Source organism: Anser cygnoides, chromosome Z, assembly GCF_040182565.1.
Source record: "Anser cygnoides isolate HZ-2024a breed goose chromosome Z, Taihu_goose_T2T_genome, whole genome shotgun sequence".
NCBI classification, from domain to species: Eukaryota; Metazoa; Chordata; class Aves; order Anseriformes; family Anatidae; genus Anser; species Anser cygnoides.
Window position 1 is genome coordinate 11,033,311 of NC_089912.1, and position 16,483 is coordinate 11,049,793.

Consider the following 16,483-nt stretch of genomic DNA (forward strand, 5'->3'; position numbering starts at 1 on the left):
ATTTATGACATTTTACATCATTTATGCATGTTTCTCTAATGTATCAAATACCCCCTTTCCAACTGAATTTCAGGGACATTAAAATGGAGACCTGAAACTTAATTTTTCAATGTAAGGAAAAGGCAAGAAAATTCACCTTTCACTGTGCAATATTGAGAGTTGTCAGTTGTCCAAAGGCTATCAGACGCTTAAGGGACCTTCAAGGTTCAAGTCATAACATTTCTTAATAAACTCTGAGAGTTAAGCTTTTGCTTTCTTATCATATCGTCTATTTTCCCAGATCTGAATCACAACTCTGTTGAAGATGAACACTTGTCATTTTCACCATAACTATCTAGACATTTGCCGTACAAGGCACAGACATCTATGGTCAAGTCCATGAATGCTACAATATTTCAGGTCAAACAAAAAGACAAGACCTGTTGCACGTACATCTTTTACCATCAGAAGCTGTTTCCCACCTACATGGTACAGGTACTTTCCAGGCAAGGTCTCACCCATAAAAGACCACAAGCCCTCAACTTCCCAGAACTTCAGTGCTAGGACTTTCTAGCAAACCTTGCAGTTTTTTATCTGATATCTACTTTTATCACCATAAACAGACATTCAGATGTGACACAGGTAAGTGATGTTTCTTTTACTTCAGTGAATAGGGGGAAAAAAGAAGAAAAAATTAAAGTACATTTAAACATTAACCATTCTTTCAGTAAAAAAAAAAAGAACAAGGAATAGTAACGTAACTTAGCAAAAATGCTGAAATTGTTTACAGATAATTATTAGGGCCATAGCATTCCTTCCCTGAATGGTTGTTGTGGTTTAACCTGGCAGGCAGCTAAGCACCACGCAGCTGTTCACTCACTGTCTCCCACCCCAGAGGGATGTGGGAGAGAACTGCAAAAAAGGAAAAAATACAAGAACTCATGGGTTGATATAAGGACTGTTTAACAACAAAGGGAAAATAACACAAAGAAAAAAAAATCAAAACACCAGGAATACACAAAGCAAGTGATGCACAACACAACGGCTCACCACCCGCTGACCCAGCCAGCCCCTGAGCAGCAGCAGCCCCTCCGCCAACTCCCCCAGTTTTATTGTTCAGCATGACACGATCAAAGTCAACTGCAAAGCTCCAGCTGAGTTCAACAGGTCCACATAGACTGCAGCCACAGGTGTGGAAGAAAGTGAGTACATCACAAATACCTCCCAACACGTCGTCCCCACCCCTCGCCTAACTATCATTAATACAAAATTAGACAGCCTCTCCTTTCTTACACTATTGTTTTACTTTTAAAAATGGAGATTATTTGAGTTGTTGGAAAAGATCAATAATATATGTGCTCCAATAACTCAAAATTTTATATTTGCTCAGATAAGGTTGGGCTGAAAACATTTTGAGGTTTCTTTAAATAACAGAGATTAAATGTACACTTGTATTCCTATCTAAGGATATCCGTATTTCCCTTTGTGCCAGAGGTCGTTTTTTAAACAAAGTATCAGTTCTCAATACAATTTAATTAGGTAAATATATTTTTTCAATTATTCATGACCTAAGTGAAACATTTTTCATCATAGCAATTGCAAGAGGTCAAAGAAACTGCAACACTGACAGGCAATATGCAAAGCCTCTCTTTGTATATACCTGAAGAGAGAGGAGTTCCTCCAGAGGCTGCCTAAGGTAAACCTACTTGGGAACTTCTGTTTGTTTCAGCAGATCTGTACGGCAGCTCTTCCTCATCTTCTCCCTCCTCTGCTTTCTGAACATGACCTACAAGACTTGGAGCTACCATTGGCCTCATCTCACTTATATTTCAATATACAAAGAAAAGCCCTTTAAATTATTCCTGACTGAAATGCAGCATCCATGCCAACGTTACATCTCATTTTGTTCCCTCTCCTCTTCTACACAAACATTTGCAGATGCAAAATGAAACGTGTCACGGCTCAGAAAGACAGCCGCACTATGGCTAACTGCCTCTGGAGAATGTTTTTTTCTAAAATCTATACAAATTACTGGCTGGCTACTCACTTTTCCTTTGAAGTCGCCCATCAGCTAGGCACAGATAACCGTGTTTGCTCTGTGCCAACGGAGGTGAGGAGGACACACTGAAATGGCTTTGCAGCCTTTGTATCCTGCCCTCCTCCACTTCATTCACCAGGCAGAAATCAGGCTGTGCAAACCCAAACTGGACATGGAATGGCCAAACATCGCCTGCTTTTCCCTCCGTAAGACTTGCCATGTGTCCCTCACCACCACCCAGATGTTGTGTCACACCAGGACAAGAACAGAGTCAGCATGGGAATTTCTAGACATTCAGCAAATTTCTAGATACTTTTCAAACACCTTTGAAATTCACCAAGAGACCTAAGCGTGAATGTGGAGGGAAGTCCTGGATAATGGATAAACAGGGAGAAAGAACATCATTAGGATAACAGAGTAAAAATATTTTAAGATTCAATCTCATTTCTTTTATTTGCAGTAGCTGAAACCAGGGTGCACTCAGAGAGAACAACTGTTACAGTAACTCAACTTCCAGCTTCTTTTATCACACACATGAAACACCAGTGATGGTACAGATCTCAGTGTCATCTGCAACACAGTGTGCATGACCAGTGCCTCTGTGCAGTATAATAAATGCAGCAAGGTCCCCATCTTGCAAACCTTAGTGGGCACAGGAAAATGCTATCGTTTTCAGACATGGAGTTTTTAAACATCTAAAAGTTTTATTTGGGTATTTGTTTAAACTTTTTAAAGATACCTTGTCAATCCTGGCAGGGGTCAAAATCCTCAGGGTACCTGAATTTCTGCTGACTGGTATATGCAAAGATCTGGACGTACAACACACCCCACCACAGAACAAATGCCAAAAAATGGGAGGAGTAATACCACACTCACACAAGTAGAGAGGACAGTCAAGGAGGTGGACAGTGGAAAGGAGGGAGATGCTGTCGAGCGCTCATCAGCTACATCACTGCAAAGCTGTGGGAAAGCACAGAGCTGCCCCACTGCTGCATATCCCGGGAGGTATCTTGGGAAGATGTAACGCCCAGTTTGGCTGGAAAAAATAAATAAATCACCCCACAAGGAAATCACAGAATCACAGAATGTCCTGATTTGGAAGGGACCCACAAGGATCATTAAGTCCAACTCCTGAGCCTGCACAGGACCACCCAAAAATCAGACCATAGATCAGACATGAGATCAGGTCAGCTCTCAGAGCCTAGATTGTTTGTGCAGGGCTGAAAACCCACAGACGTCAGTTATTCAGAAGCTATGTGTCTTTGGTTCACAACCTGCAGCAGAAGTCAACAATGCTGCTTTGGCAGGGGCAGACTCGCCCTGTAGAAAGCACAGCAGACAGCTAGCAAATCCATCATTACCCACCTGATTTCCTGAAGAGGGAGCTTGTCTGCTCACCCAGACAGTGTGCTGCTGGCTGGCAGTCTGCTCTTGTTCACTAAATCACATTTTAAAGATTATATAAGTCCTTCATTCAGACTGGCAAGATTCAATAAGATGACTCACGGTTAATAACCTGCTCCTGTGTATACTCCGAAATCATACAGTAGCTGGCAAAAACACACTATAGCTTCAGTGTGAACAACACTATTTTAACTGCATTACAGATGGCAAAGCCTTAATCTTCCATAGCACTTTTCTGCAGCTCAGAGCCTAGCAATATCTAATGCAGACTGAAGCATCCCTAGGTGCTGGAAATTCACTACAGCTATCTGAGCCCTAAATTAAGAATCAGATTTTATTGCTTGTTTAGCTTTTATGACCTCATTTACAACATACCACTGTAGTGAGTAATGTGTACAGAATACATGCTATGCCAGAAAGCACTGCTGTTGCAAAACCATTCTTTGAGATGTGTTAATGCATTAACTGGAACATCATTTGATTTGGGAAGGAAAATATCCAGAACTAGGGTTTTGTCACATGAGGTTTACGTGGTGACCAAAGGGTAATGGAAAATAGCAACCTCTAAACTCCCTCTTTCATGTTCTAGGATGGGACTTGGCTTAGCAAGTTTCATACAAGCAAAATTATTCCTTTATTTTACACATAGCAGTAAGAGCAAGCCCTACATTATGACCCTGAGAAGAAGCAATGACGCCAGAAGCAACGGCAGTTGGCAGCTGCGGCCACGATAAACCAGGATAAATGTATGCAGAGAAGGAATTAACACCATTGGGGTACAAAGACCTGGCCACCTCGGCTTCTTCTCCTTCTTTTCCTCCTTGTGTATGAGGGTTGCCAGTGGAGTTCTGGTTAGGACCTCATGGGAGGTCCTTCAGGACATATGGGGAAATCTGTGATGTGGCTCTCCTGGAAGCGAGGCAGCAGAGCTGAGGATGCAAGGAAGGAGCTGAAAGGAAGAAACATACCATGCAGCAGAGCTTAGTGGTGGAAAGTGGGTGTCTTCCAGCACTGTCCACATGCCGGAACATGCATTTGGTGGACCTATGGCTCAGGGTGGGTGGTAGGTACATTTTGTTATAAGGAAGGCAAGAAATGTTGCCTGTCCTCTCACACACTCACGGGCAGCCAGCCATGGACATCCTCCCCTGGGTATCATTAGACAAGTTGACAGAGACTAACTTGGAAAAACCCATGCAACATGCAAATGTACATTTGACATTCCATTACCACTGCTGATTATTAGCATTTCAGGAACTTCCACACTGCTTTTATTTCAAGAGAAGAGTATAGCCATGACTACATTAACCATGACTACATTAACCAACCCTTGGGATATTATCCCAAAGCTGAGATAGCCTATTCAACATTTTCTAGAAGCCCAAGACTCTCAAATTCAATTACAGTGCAAAAATCACTACCATTAATAAGAAGTAACTTTCTAATCTTTTAGCTGTATAAAAACCCTAAAACCAGAACCCTAAAACATTAAAAGAGGTGTAGAAAAAACTGTATTTAATCATCACAAGCAACATGGATTTCAAACCAATCTTACAGTAGTTTAAACCCGATTTTTAACTGATTTTATAGAGGTCCTAAACCATTATGTGTTGGGCTCTGCTTTCTCATACTAGAAAACAACAACAACATAAAAATAAAAACAAAAAAACACCAAGTCAGGTTGTTTTAAATCCTCTTTGTTTCAGCCTCTCTCTCCCGGCCAGACTTTGGACTGCTACTCCATCACCATCTGAGGAAGAAGCACTGTTTACTTTGAAGGATCTTTGCTTTCATACTTACAAGTAAGGAAACCTATCCACTAGCTAAAGATTGAGAGCACTGTGTATTAAGGGTTTGGCCACCACAGCGTGAGTATCTGATTCAAGAGATGGACAATATTAAGGCTTCTTTTATTGAGTTTTATTGTATTTCTTAAGCCAAATACGTAATATTGCTGAAGGACTGAGGCCAACAACTGCAGAAATCTATGCCTCCATTCATCGGAGAAGGCAGAGCAGTGCTGATGTCCCCACAAGGTACTGCTGCAGTCCCATTGTCCCCACCAACTGCCTCTCCAGGACCACAGGCAGAATTGTATTTCTCCTTCCCAAAATAAGGAGACTCAAATGAAGGAGACTCACCAGGAGCTGCTGCCTCCCCCAGATATTGCTCTCCAAATGCCAGAGGTCCCAGCCACGTGTTTTTATTTCATAAGGATATCTTCAACTCGTCAAGGGACTGGGATGGACAACCTGTCATCCCAAAGAGGCCAGCAAACTGAAGGGCTAGGAAGGGCCAGAGCATTCTCTCTAACGTTAAACTTTGGGAATAAGAAACTTCCATACCAATTCCCATATTAGTGAACCTACTTTCTGCTTGAAAGACAAACAGTGAACTAAGACGAAGGAAAGAGGGAGAGAAAGAAAGTGTATATAAAATAATGATAGTTTGCAGACAATGTGTGAATCATCTAGGTGTCCTGCTCTACCACTGGTGAACGGGGCAGACCTCCATCCCTGATATGAACTGCACATGTTTCCCTTTAGTTAGGAAAACATGTTTTTAATTGAATGTCTCTCAAGGAAAGAGAAGGGTATAAATTACAGCGGAAAGGTTCATGGATTCTGACAAGTTCTGCAAGCCTCCAAGATAGTTTGGCAATGTTATAAACCGTTAGACTAGGGAGGAATTCCTCCAGCACCATTCATTTGTCACTGTTTCCTTATCACTTCTGCACACACGCTGGCTGATGGTTTCAAGCAAAAAACAACCTCTCACCTTAACAGAAATCACTGGCCACTTCCAAATTATGTGAGCTTGTACATTTTTCGTGTTTTTAGCTCCATAAGAGCTGATCTAGAAATAAACAGAAATGCACTGCAGTAACAAACCAAACCCTTCATGCTAATTTTCCACTGCAGAGTTCAAGAGCTACCCCAAATTTCATATTGATTTATTTATGTGTAGCACATGCCTTCACTTTTGAATATCTCAGAGCCTGTGCGTATGTCTTGGTCTTTCTGAAGTCAGTATGGGTTCTGCTGTTGGATAAGCAGGACAGGCTTTCACCCATAACGAACCACAGTTACAATTCGTATCGCCAACCAGCAGCAGCAAGAACAGTTTCCTGAGAAGGGGATGCAAAGGGAGGTAGGAAGAAAAAATAACGTGTCTTTCTGGGCAAGCAGAGCTTTCCCCATTCATAAAAATCTCATGGCTGTCTGTCAAACTTGCTCTAGGAGGCTGCAGCTCCTCCTCAGCTGATGGTTCGTCTTCAGGGAAGAAACTCTCCTTGCCAAGCGTGGCATGCCTTCAACCGCAGCTGTCATCACAGCAAGCAGGCAGAAAGCAGCAAAACCTGTTTGCTGGTGAAATTCCTTCAGCTGGCTGAGAAAGAAGAGGATTTGGCTGGAAGAGGGTTGTGGGATTTGATTGCTTTTTGACACTGAAGACTACCACTGGGTTTATGAGCCTCCCACTAGCCTGCCTCATACACAAAATGAAATTCACCAGCTGAGTAAATGGAGGAGCAGCGTGGGGGCTTGATCCTTAATCCACCAGCACCACCGCTTCTATTGTATTTTTTCCTGAGCACCCGCTGAACAGGAGCTACATGAGCCTTGCTCCTGTGCAGCAGAGCTAGAGGGTTTTGGAGGGACCAAAGGTAGGAGGACAAGGTGAAAACGGAGCAGAACAGGTGCTGCAGTGAATCTGAGCAACCTGGGCAGGAGGTCTAAGCACTTTTTTTTTTTTTTTTAAAAAACTTTGGATTTTCCTGCCTATCCCCCAAAGGACATTGTCTGTCACACTTTTCCCAGAAGCTCTGCAGCATTAAGGTGATCCTGTAAAAAACACTAACCCTCCACATCACTTACTGCCAAGCAGCATGTTCAAGAAAGATTTCAGGGTTCTGTAAGCACTGAGGTCTCAAACTATTAACACAAAGTAGCTGTGGGCTTGAGCAGCGTACACACAGAGTACAGAGAAATTCTGCTTGTTTAAGCTGGTATTTAGTAAGTGCATCCCTAAAACTTCCTCTCAAAGCCTCACTGAAACGTAACTCATCTCCTGAACCCTTCTCACTGTGGTCTGCAGTGAAGTTCTGAGAGAGGAGACACACTGTGCCCTAGCTTAAAAGCTGTGTTTTTCAGGGTGACAAAAGTAAGCATATTTTAGCACTAGCAGTCGTGCAGATGTGCAGACTGACAGATGAACTGTCCTGTGACTGTGAGGTGTCCCCATGGCAGTGGCATATGCTGAGGGGAACTGAAGGGACCTAACATGGAAATAATTTTAATTTCCTCCTGTCCTTATACTCCAGGAGCTGCACTCAGATTCAGCGTTTCCCCTCATCAGAGCACAATGCTGGGCAGCATTTTTAGCTGTTTACATCACTGGTGAAATCTAGCCTGCCTGTCTCATCTCTGTGCACTCATTATCTCTGCCTCAACACTCCGGTTGCACCTACATGTCAGAATTCCACGTATAAGCACATCCTTGCAAACTGGTGGGTTTTTGTTTGGTTGGGTTGACTTCTGTGGGTTTTTTTTCTTGCTCTTTTTTTTTTTTTTCTGTATACATATGTAACACTGAATGAATGCAACTGTGTGCTCAGTGCACATATGTGCATTTATTTTTGCCTATACCTCTTTAAATTCCAAGTCTGGAAAGGGAAAAGGAGAAGAAGTGAACTTTCAAATCTTCATCATGCCACCAACTAATTTTCAGAAGTCTGTCCCTATGTAAGAATATTCAATGCACTTTTTAAAATGGCAGAATTCTGTTACATAGATCAATAGAAGGAAAACATAATTGGTTGTTTGAAGTGCCCTTGAGCTGACCCACAAGCCAACTTGTGCATTACTGAACTGCCAAAGCATGAGACTCCTCCTCCAGCTAAGATGAATCTGGCCCTGCCTCACCTCTCTTTGAGCTACTATCAAATTTACTTTTACATTTCAGAATGCTGACTGCTGCAATGACCAAACATAACCAAATGTATACATATAACATATAAACATATATATGTATATATACATATATGGAAGCAGAACTTTCAGAATAAAAATACACCAGCTGGACCAGCTCAAATCCTGCTTTAAAAAACATAAGTGCCCCGCTACAAGGAACACTAATTTACTCCCCAGTCCTCCAATGGCTGAAAGCCCCTCCAGAATGAAGGTAGGGAAAGAGCAAACATTTTCAGTCACACTCAGCCTTCTCCACTAACAACAGTGGAAACGATGTAGCAAGAAAGAAGATCTGAGCAAAATCCATCCTGGATATAAGCCCATGGAAAGCAGTGCAATTGCAACTCATACAAATTTGGCTTTCATAGAATCATAGAACCACATTATCATTAAGGTTAGAAAAGACCTCCAAGATCATCAGGTCCAACCATCCCCCTACAAACAACGTCACCCACTAAACCATGTCCCTAAGCACCACGTCCAACCCTTCCTTAAACACCCCCAGGGACGGTGACTCCACCACCTCCCTGGGCAACCCATCTCAATGCCTGACTGCTCTTTCTGAGAAGAAATGTCTCCTCATTTCCAACCTGAACCTCCCCTGGTGCAACTTGAGGCCATTCCCTCTAGTCCTATCACTAGTTATCTGTGAGAAGAGGCCGACCCCCAGCTCCCCACACCTTCCTTTCAGGTAGTTGCAGAGAGCAATGAGGTCTCCCCTGAGCCTCCTCTTCTCCAGACCAAACACCCCCAGCTCCCTCAGCCACTCCTCACAGGACTTGTGCTCCAGGCCCTTCACCAGCTTTGTAGCCCTTCTCTGGACATGCTCCAGGGCCTCGATGTCCTTCTTGTAGTGAGGAGCCCAAAACTGAACACAGTGCTCGAGGTGCGGCCTCACCAGAGCCGAGTACAGGGGGACGATCACCTCCCTGCTCCTGCTGGCTGCACTATTCCTGACACAAGCCAGGATGCCGTTGGCCTTCTTGGCCACCTGGGCACACTGCCGGCTCATGTTCAGGTGAGCTCAGCACCCCCAGATCCTTTTCCTCTGCACAGCTTTCCAGCCACTCTCCCCCAAGCCTGTAGCATTGCACCGGGTTGTTGTGGCCAAAGTGCAGGACCCGGCACTTAGCCGTGTTGAACCTCATCCCATTGGCCTCTGCCCATCGACCCAACCTGTCCAGGTCCCTCTGCAGGGCCTTCCCACCCTCCGGCACATCGACACTTCCCCCCAGCTTACTGTTATCTGCAGACTTACTGAGGGTGCACTCAACTCCCTCATCAAAATCATCAATGAAGATATTAAAGAGGATGGGCCCCAACACCAGTCCCTGGGGAACACCACACCATTGTAATGGTTCTGACACTGATCCTTTCTGAACCTTCAGATCCAAGCTGTCCTTTTTACAATGTCTCTTATGTCATCAAAGTCAAAATGAAGGTCTCCAGCTCTAACATTTCTATCACTGCACTGTTGATCATTCCTTGAATGCAGGTAGGACTGCAATCAGAATATGCACCACCAAATTTGTTCAGGAGAGCTTGATTTAATACCCCTTGAGGTCAAGACTCCATTGACTTCAGCAGTTGCTGAACCAGAACCAAATGCCTATTTTATGAATGTGGACTTACCCAAGGAGTAATGTCACTGCAGTCAATTTCCCTGGATGAGAGAACTTTAATCTTAATACTCTGGGGAACCAGAACTGATTTAAATACACCTCTACGCTCATATCATTCTTGTATTGTTATTTTTGATAGAGATGGCATTTTTTGGCTCCACCAGGGGCCTCTCCACAGGCCGCAGGGGAACTTGTGCTGCGTGCCTGGAGCACCTCCTGCCCTCCTGCTGCACTCACCTTGGGGGCTGCAGGGCTGCTTCTCACTCCTTGCTCTCCCATCTACTGTTGCACAACAGTCTTTTTTTTTTTCCCATTTCTTAAATCTGCTCTCACAGAGGTGCAAACTACGCCACTTACTGGCTCAGCTCTGGCCAGTGGCAGGGCCCTTATCTAACATTGGGCAGCTTCTGGATTCTTCTTGCACAAGCCACCCCTATGGCACCCCACTACCAAAACCTTGCCATGTAAACTCAATACACCATGTTCTGGCTCCAACAATATTTGCTGAGGAATCCAGCATGAGTGGGTAACCCCACTTACAGTAGGCCTTGCTCAAGGGGCAAAACAGACAGTTTTTCTCCAAAGCTCTTTCCAGAGCTTTGCAAGTGATGTGCAAACATCTGCTGTGCTGTACACAAACAATTGTAGAAGTGTGTTACAGATCTGGAGAGCAGCCTGGCTGGAGATGTTTGGTTTCTGGTTCAGGCTTCTGTCTTCCCAGGGAATTTTCAGCCAGCATCAAAGCCATCCCTCAGAGAGATACTGAAATGCAGCAAGAGAGTCAAATCTCCAGGAAACATGAGCAAGTTCTTGTGCTCCACTTCTCTTGATTGAGCATCTCTTGTAAGCACCAGAAATCCTCACCTTCACGTTTAATGGCTGACAGTTGAGCATCGTACTGGAGTCATCCCTCAGAGCAAGCCACGATGGGGTGACAACAGGAAGAGGGTTTTCACAGCGCCTCCACAAGCTTTGTCAACGGGACTCTGCTGACCACAATGTCACGGTGCACGTGATGGTGACACCGACGTACAGTGTTACATGATGCATCTGATGGGTCACACTCAGAGGTATGGGTGTGTTAGGATTAGTAAAGAGCCGAAGGGGGTTTTGCTGTGGCCTCAAAGCACTCTTAGCCACCTCTTATATTTTACTAGCTCTGCATTCAGCAAGGGATGTTTTTAATGAAAGAGCACATTTTCTTGTAAATCATTTCTGAAAAGTGTATCGACAATAAGATTTTAAAGTGCTGAGTGTTTGGAAAAAAAAAACTAGCTTTTACTTAGCTGTTGGGGGCCTATGTATTATGGCTTGGTTCCTTTTTCTTGTTTATTCAAATTTGCTCCAAAATTGCCTCTTTCTTCACACCATTTCTCAGGATGGTCTGAATATAAAACCACACTATATGAAAGATCCCTGCATTTCCTCAGCTTGTGGTTCGCAACTATTCTCTAATGGAGACTATGAACCACACACTTGGAAAATCTTTAAAATATATAATTTCCTGCATTTACAATGAAGAGTGTGTACCCTCTTTAATTTTAGCATTACAATAAGGAGAGTCAAGCATACACAGCCTGAAGGCAAGATGCTTTCCCTGGTCTTTCATTTTCCTGGAACTAGTATTAACAGAAAGTCTGCATGTAATTTACTAAAAAGAAAACAAGAATATTATCGCTGACTCACACACAAATTCACAGAATCACAGAATCGTCTAGGTTGGAAGAGACCTCCAAGATCGCTGAGTCCAACCTCTGACAAGTCCTCCACTAAACCATATCACTAAGTTCTAAATCTAAACGTCTCTTAAAGACCTCCAGGGGTGGTGACTCAACCACCTCCCTGTGCAGCCCATTCCAATGCCTAACAACCCTTTCAGTAAAGAAGTTCTTCCTAATATCCAACCTAAACCTCCCCTGGCACAACTTTAGCCCATTCCCCCTCGTCCTGTCACCAGGCACGTAGGAGAACAGACCAACCCCCACCTCTCTACAGCCTCCTTTAAGGTACCTATAGAGAGCGATGAGGTCTCCCCTGAGCCTCCTCTTCTCCAGGCTGAACAAGCCCAGCTCCCTCAGCCGCTCCTCGTAAGACTTGTTCTCCAGACCCCTCACAAGCTTGGTCGCCCTTCTCTGGACTCTCTCGAGCACCTCCATGTCCTTCTTGTAGCGAGGGACCCAAAACTGAACACAGTACTCGAGGTGCGGCCTCACCAGAGCCGAGTGCAGGGGGACAATCACTTCCCTAGGCCTGCTGGCCACACTGTTTCTGATACAAGCCAGGATGCTGTTGGCCTTCTTGGCCACCTGAGCACACTGCTGGCTCATATTCAGCCGACTGTCAACCAATACTCCCAGGTCCTTCTCGGCCAGGCAGCTTTCCAGCCACTCATCTCCCAGCCTGTAGCGCTGCTTGGGGTTGTTGTGCCCCAGGTGCAGGACCCGGCACTTGGCCTTGTTGAACTTCATGCAGTTGACCTCAGCCCATCGGTCCAGCCTATCCAGATCCTCCTGCAGAGCCTTCCTTCCCTCGAGCAGATCGACACACGCACCTAACTTGGTGTCATCTGCAAACTTACTGAGGGTGCACTCGATCCCCTCATCCAGGTCATCGATAAAGATATTAAAGAGGACCGGCCCCAGTACTGAGCCCTGGGGGACTCCACTAGTGACTGGCCTCCAACCGGATATGACTCCATTCACCACAACTCTGGGCCCCGCTATCCAGCCAGTTTTTAACCCAACGAAGCGTAATTATAGAATTATAGAAGCCAAACTCTCCCATCCTCTTCGTAGAAAACCAGTGCTTTCAGTTCCAGCCCAGACAGCTATACCATGCTATCCCTCACAAGCAAACACAATTGGCCTCTGTCCACGAGAGCCTTCACTGTTTCAGGTTTGGTATTTTTGTGTGTAGGATTTCTCTCTCTTCAGGATTTTTCCAAACTAAGGAAAATTGGAATAGTGCAACCATAGCAATATTAAAAACATACAATATTTGGCCAAATAGTGTCAGTGAAACCACACTGTTAACTGTCTACACAGAACAGAGACGTTGTTTTCTGCAGAAAATTAGAACAATCATGGGAACTCAACACTTCTGTGCAAGGGTGAAATTGCACTTTCTATATTAGAATTTATGGGTTTAGGCTTTCTAATTTTTTTTTAAGCACAGAGATGGTTTGGGACTTAAAATAATTTTCCAAGGACTTAGTTCTCAGCAAAAATAACGTTCTGAAACAGTCTTTATAGTGCTCTTTTTGCAGGATCAATAATGATCCTTATCATTAAACTATTAACATCAGGCTGAGGTCCTGCCCTACAGTTTCCTTTTAAAATCCTCAAAAAAACACTTGGAGAAAAGAGCTGCAAGAAAGAACAGACTTGAAAAAAAAATACAAGGAACAAAGATGGCAGATTAATCTATGAACTGGCTTGTATCCAACTGTGCATAACAGATCATATGCATTTGAGTCCCTAATAAAGTTCCTAGACAAGACTTTGATGAGACGTAGAAGAGACAGAACATGAAAGCTGCCCTAGAGATGAGCCAGTAAAAGCAAGGATTTGCATTCAAATGTAAACCAGTCAGAATACTGGGTAACACCCTGTCATCGTCAGCCAGTGGATAAAAAACCTATAAATGCTCCATCCAACTATTTGCTAATTTTTCTATTAACCCTGGACACATTTCTAGCTGCGAGCCTCTAACATATTATAATGAAGCAGACTGGATTATCCTAACATTTAAATCAAGGTTTAAAACAGATGACGTTCTAAAATTACTGAGGTATGTTCCCTGAGAGTGCCCAAAAGAGATCAAAGCCTCACGATGCTGTGCCAGCATACAGGTGAGAGCGGGTCACAATCCCAGAGGGCGAGCAGCCAGACCTGCTGCTGCTCCTGAGGGAGAAACCAGGCTGTGGGACATGATGTGATGCAGAGGTCTCAGGGACAGAGCCCACCTTGGCCATTCTGCACTGGGTTTTGAAAGCCGGGAGGTCTGAGCTCAGTGGGACCGAAAAAAAAAAAAGGCTTAAAGATTTGTCCATGGAAAAGGTCCCTTTGACCTTGGTCAGTTCAACAAACCCAGGTCCCAGTTCTTAATGGCATGATGTAGTCAAAGGGATGAAGAGGCACTTGGTGGGGTTTTCAGAGTCTCTACAGGCATGTAAACAACCATAAAAATCTGTCCACGAGTGTTTAATAACATGTCAAAGCCTCAGACACCAAGTTCCAATGCTTTGGCCACATAAACTAAATTCATGTTCACGTGCAAGCACAGTTCTTACTAACTGCACCACCAGTGCAAGATTTGGAATGTACAAGATGGAAATTTAGGGATGGTTCACAATTAAGAAACAGAGAGAATGCCTGAAGCATTCATGTTTTGCATACAAGACACACTGGTGGTTGGCACACCGAGGAAAACTTCTGAAAAAGAGCTCTAGCAAGGACGAATCTCAAGAGACTCAAGAGCCCTCACTTACTTCCTCCTGGAGATTCAAGAACACAAACGTAGCCTTTGGACAACCAAAGTTCACAGCAACACGCTACTTACACTGCTGAACATCTGGAAGAGCAAATAAAAACAAGGCTATATCCCCTGTGACCACTGAAATCGAAGTAGTGTGTACAAGAAAAAACATGAATATATACTTATGGCACTGCACCTCTTTATTAAGGTCTAATCTCGCTGCAATTCATTTGAACTGGATCTAGCACACCAAACAGAAGAGGAGATTCCTTCCAAAATCACCCGTTCCTGTTCGTATTGTTTCACTTCATGATTAAAGTGAGAAATGGACATAGACAAAATGCACGCTACTACAAACAACTGAATAAAAGTGATTGCAAACAAGACAGTAATTTACTTCTAAGGTACATACTTCAAAAGCACACCAATAAACTCTTTAAAGAAATGCATCCAGATAAACTTCTTATTCTCTCCAAAGATAACAGAAGAAAAAATTCAAAACATAAATCTTTCCATCTGTGGTATCCCAGACTTTCTCTTCTCTTGCCAATTAAAAGACAGACAATAACCCAAAATATTTTCAAAAACACAGCAGGTTTCAAAGATACCAGAAGATATTTTACTATATCAACTTGATAGTATTTCCAACTACTTCTCTTCTCAGACTGCATTTGTTCCAGGCTTTGAATGGAATTAATAGAAAATATACAGCCATTGCATCATTCAAAAAAAGAAAAAAAAAAAAGAAATCTTTATAAACTTTATCCCATAAAAGAGCCAAAATGTCATACCCTATACTCATTCCAGGGACGTTGGTATAATTTCTTTTACTCTCTAAAGATATGAATAACCAATTAGCAATTAATTACAAACACTAAAAAATATGCCAAGAAGAACTGAAGATCGCAGTCTAGGTAAGACAGGGCTTTCTAACACAAGTAATTAATAATCTAATTTTTGTTGAACGTTTTCAGTAAGAACACACATACATTAGATATCCAATCACCCAACAATGTCACAGCATGTGTTTGCATTTGTAGCCAGCCAGGTCTCTCACACAACAGACATGACTGTTGATGCAGATTCAGCAGTTTTCTGGGCACATATTGTTCGGAGGGAGAAATCAGAACCTAAAAGGGCTATTTTGGAATTACCCTGAGCAATGGCATAGACTCTTATTTATAAATTAGAAACCAAACCAAAAAAAAGAAAATGTGAGAAAGAACATGCTGCCATGAATACATGGACTATGCGTACTGAACTTCACGAACCAACTTTCTCAAATTTCTGCCAATGTTTTTACAAAAGCACTTGTTTGGCAACGAGCTTGGACTGCTTCATCTTCTTTCAGAAACTGCTGTTCCAGTCAGAGCTGCTGCTGTTACAGTGAATCCAAAAGAAAATCTGCACTGTGTGTTTTTGCATTCATGCCTTGCACCATCCTTAAGGTGTCTACAAGCACAGCTTGACTTTTTCCAATTGCAGACCTTTAGTGAGAGAGACATGGTGGGGTGCACAGTGAAATTTCTGCCACCAAGCTCAGCGGAGGGGGTACCTCTCTCTGGATAGCAGTTGCTTTGACTCTGCCAAGGCATGATGTCCTTTCACCCTGCTGTGAATTGCAGCATCCATACTCAGTGCTGCAGCAACCCCAGAAAGAAGCCGGCAGGACAATTACCCCCCTGCCTTGCACCAGAAGTAAGCCTTGTGCTGTTTTGCACTGTCAGCAGTTTGCCTTTGCTCTGCACACATCTCAGAAGCCACTGTCCCACATGCAAGGCAGGAGAAAACAAGATCCACCAGATCTGCTCAGTTCCCTAACCCTGCTGATCCTGCCAGCTTGGTCTAAGGTTTCAACAGCGTTTGTCTACTGCATTTACACTCAAGGATCAGAGAAAGCTGGCACCTCCAGCAGGAGTCCTGTTACACGTACAAAGCCAACAACAACGCTGCAAAGCAGCCCTGGACAAAGCAGCCCCCCGCACAGGGACTTT

The 16,483-nt window shown here is 43.6% G+C and overlaps 1 protein-coding gene across 2 annotated transcripts in view; it reads right to left on the reverse strand.

Annotated features, from left to right (window-relative positions):
- KIAA1958 (KIAA1958 ortholog) overlaps positions 1 to 16,483 on the reverse strand; it is a 66,062-nt gene that overhangs the window by 34,330 nt on the left and 15,249 nt on the right. The gene's annotated exons all lie outside the window — the stretch shown is intronic.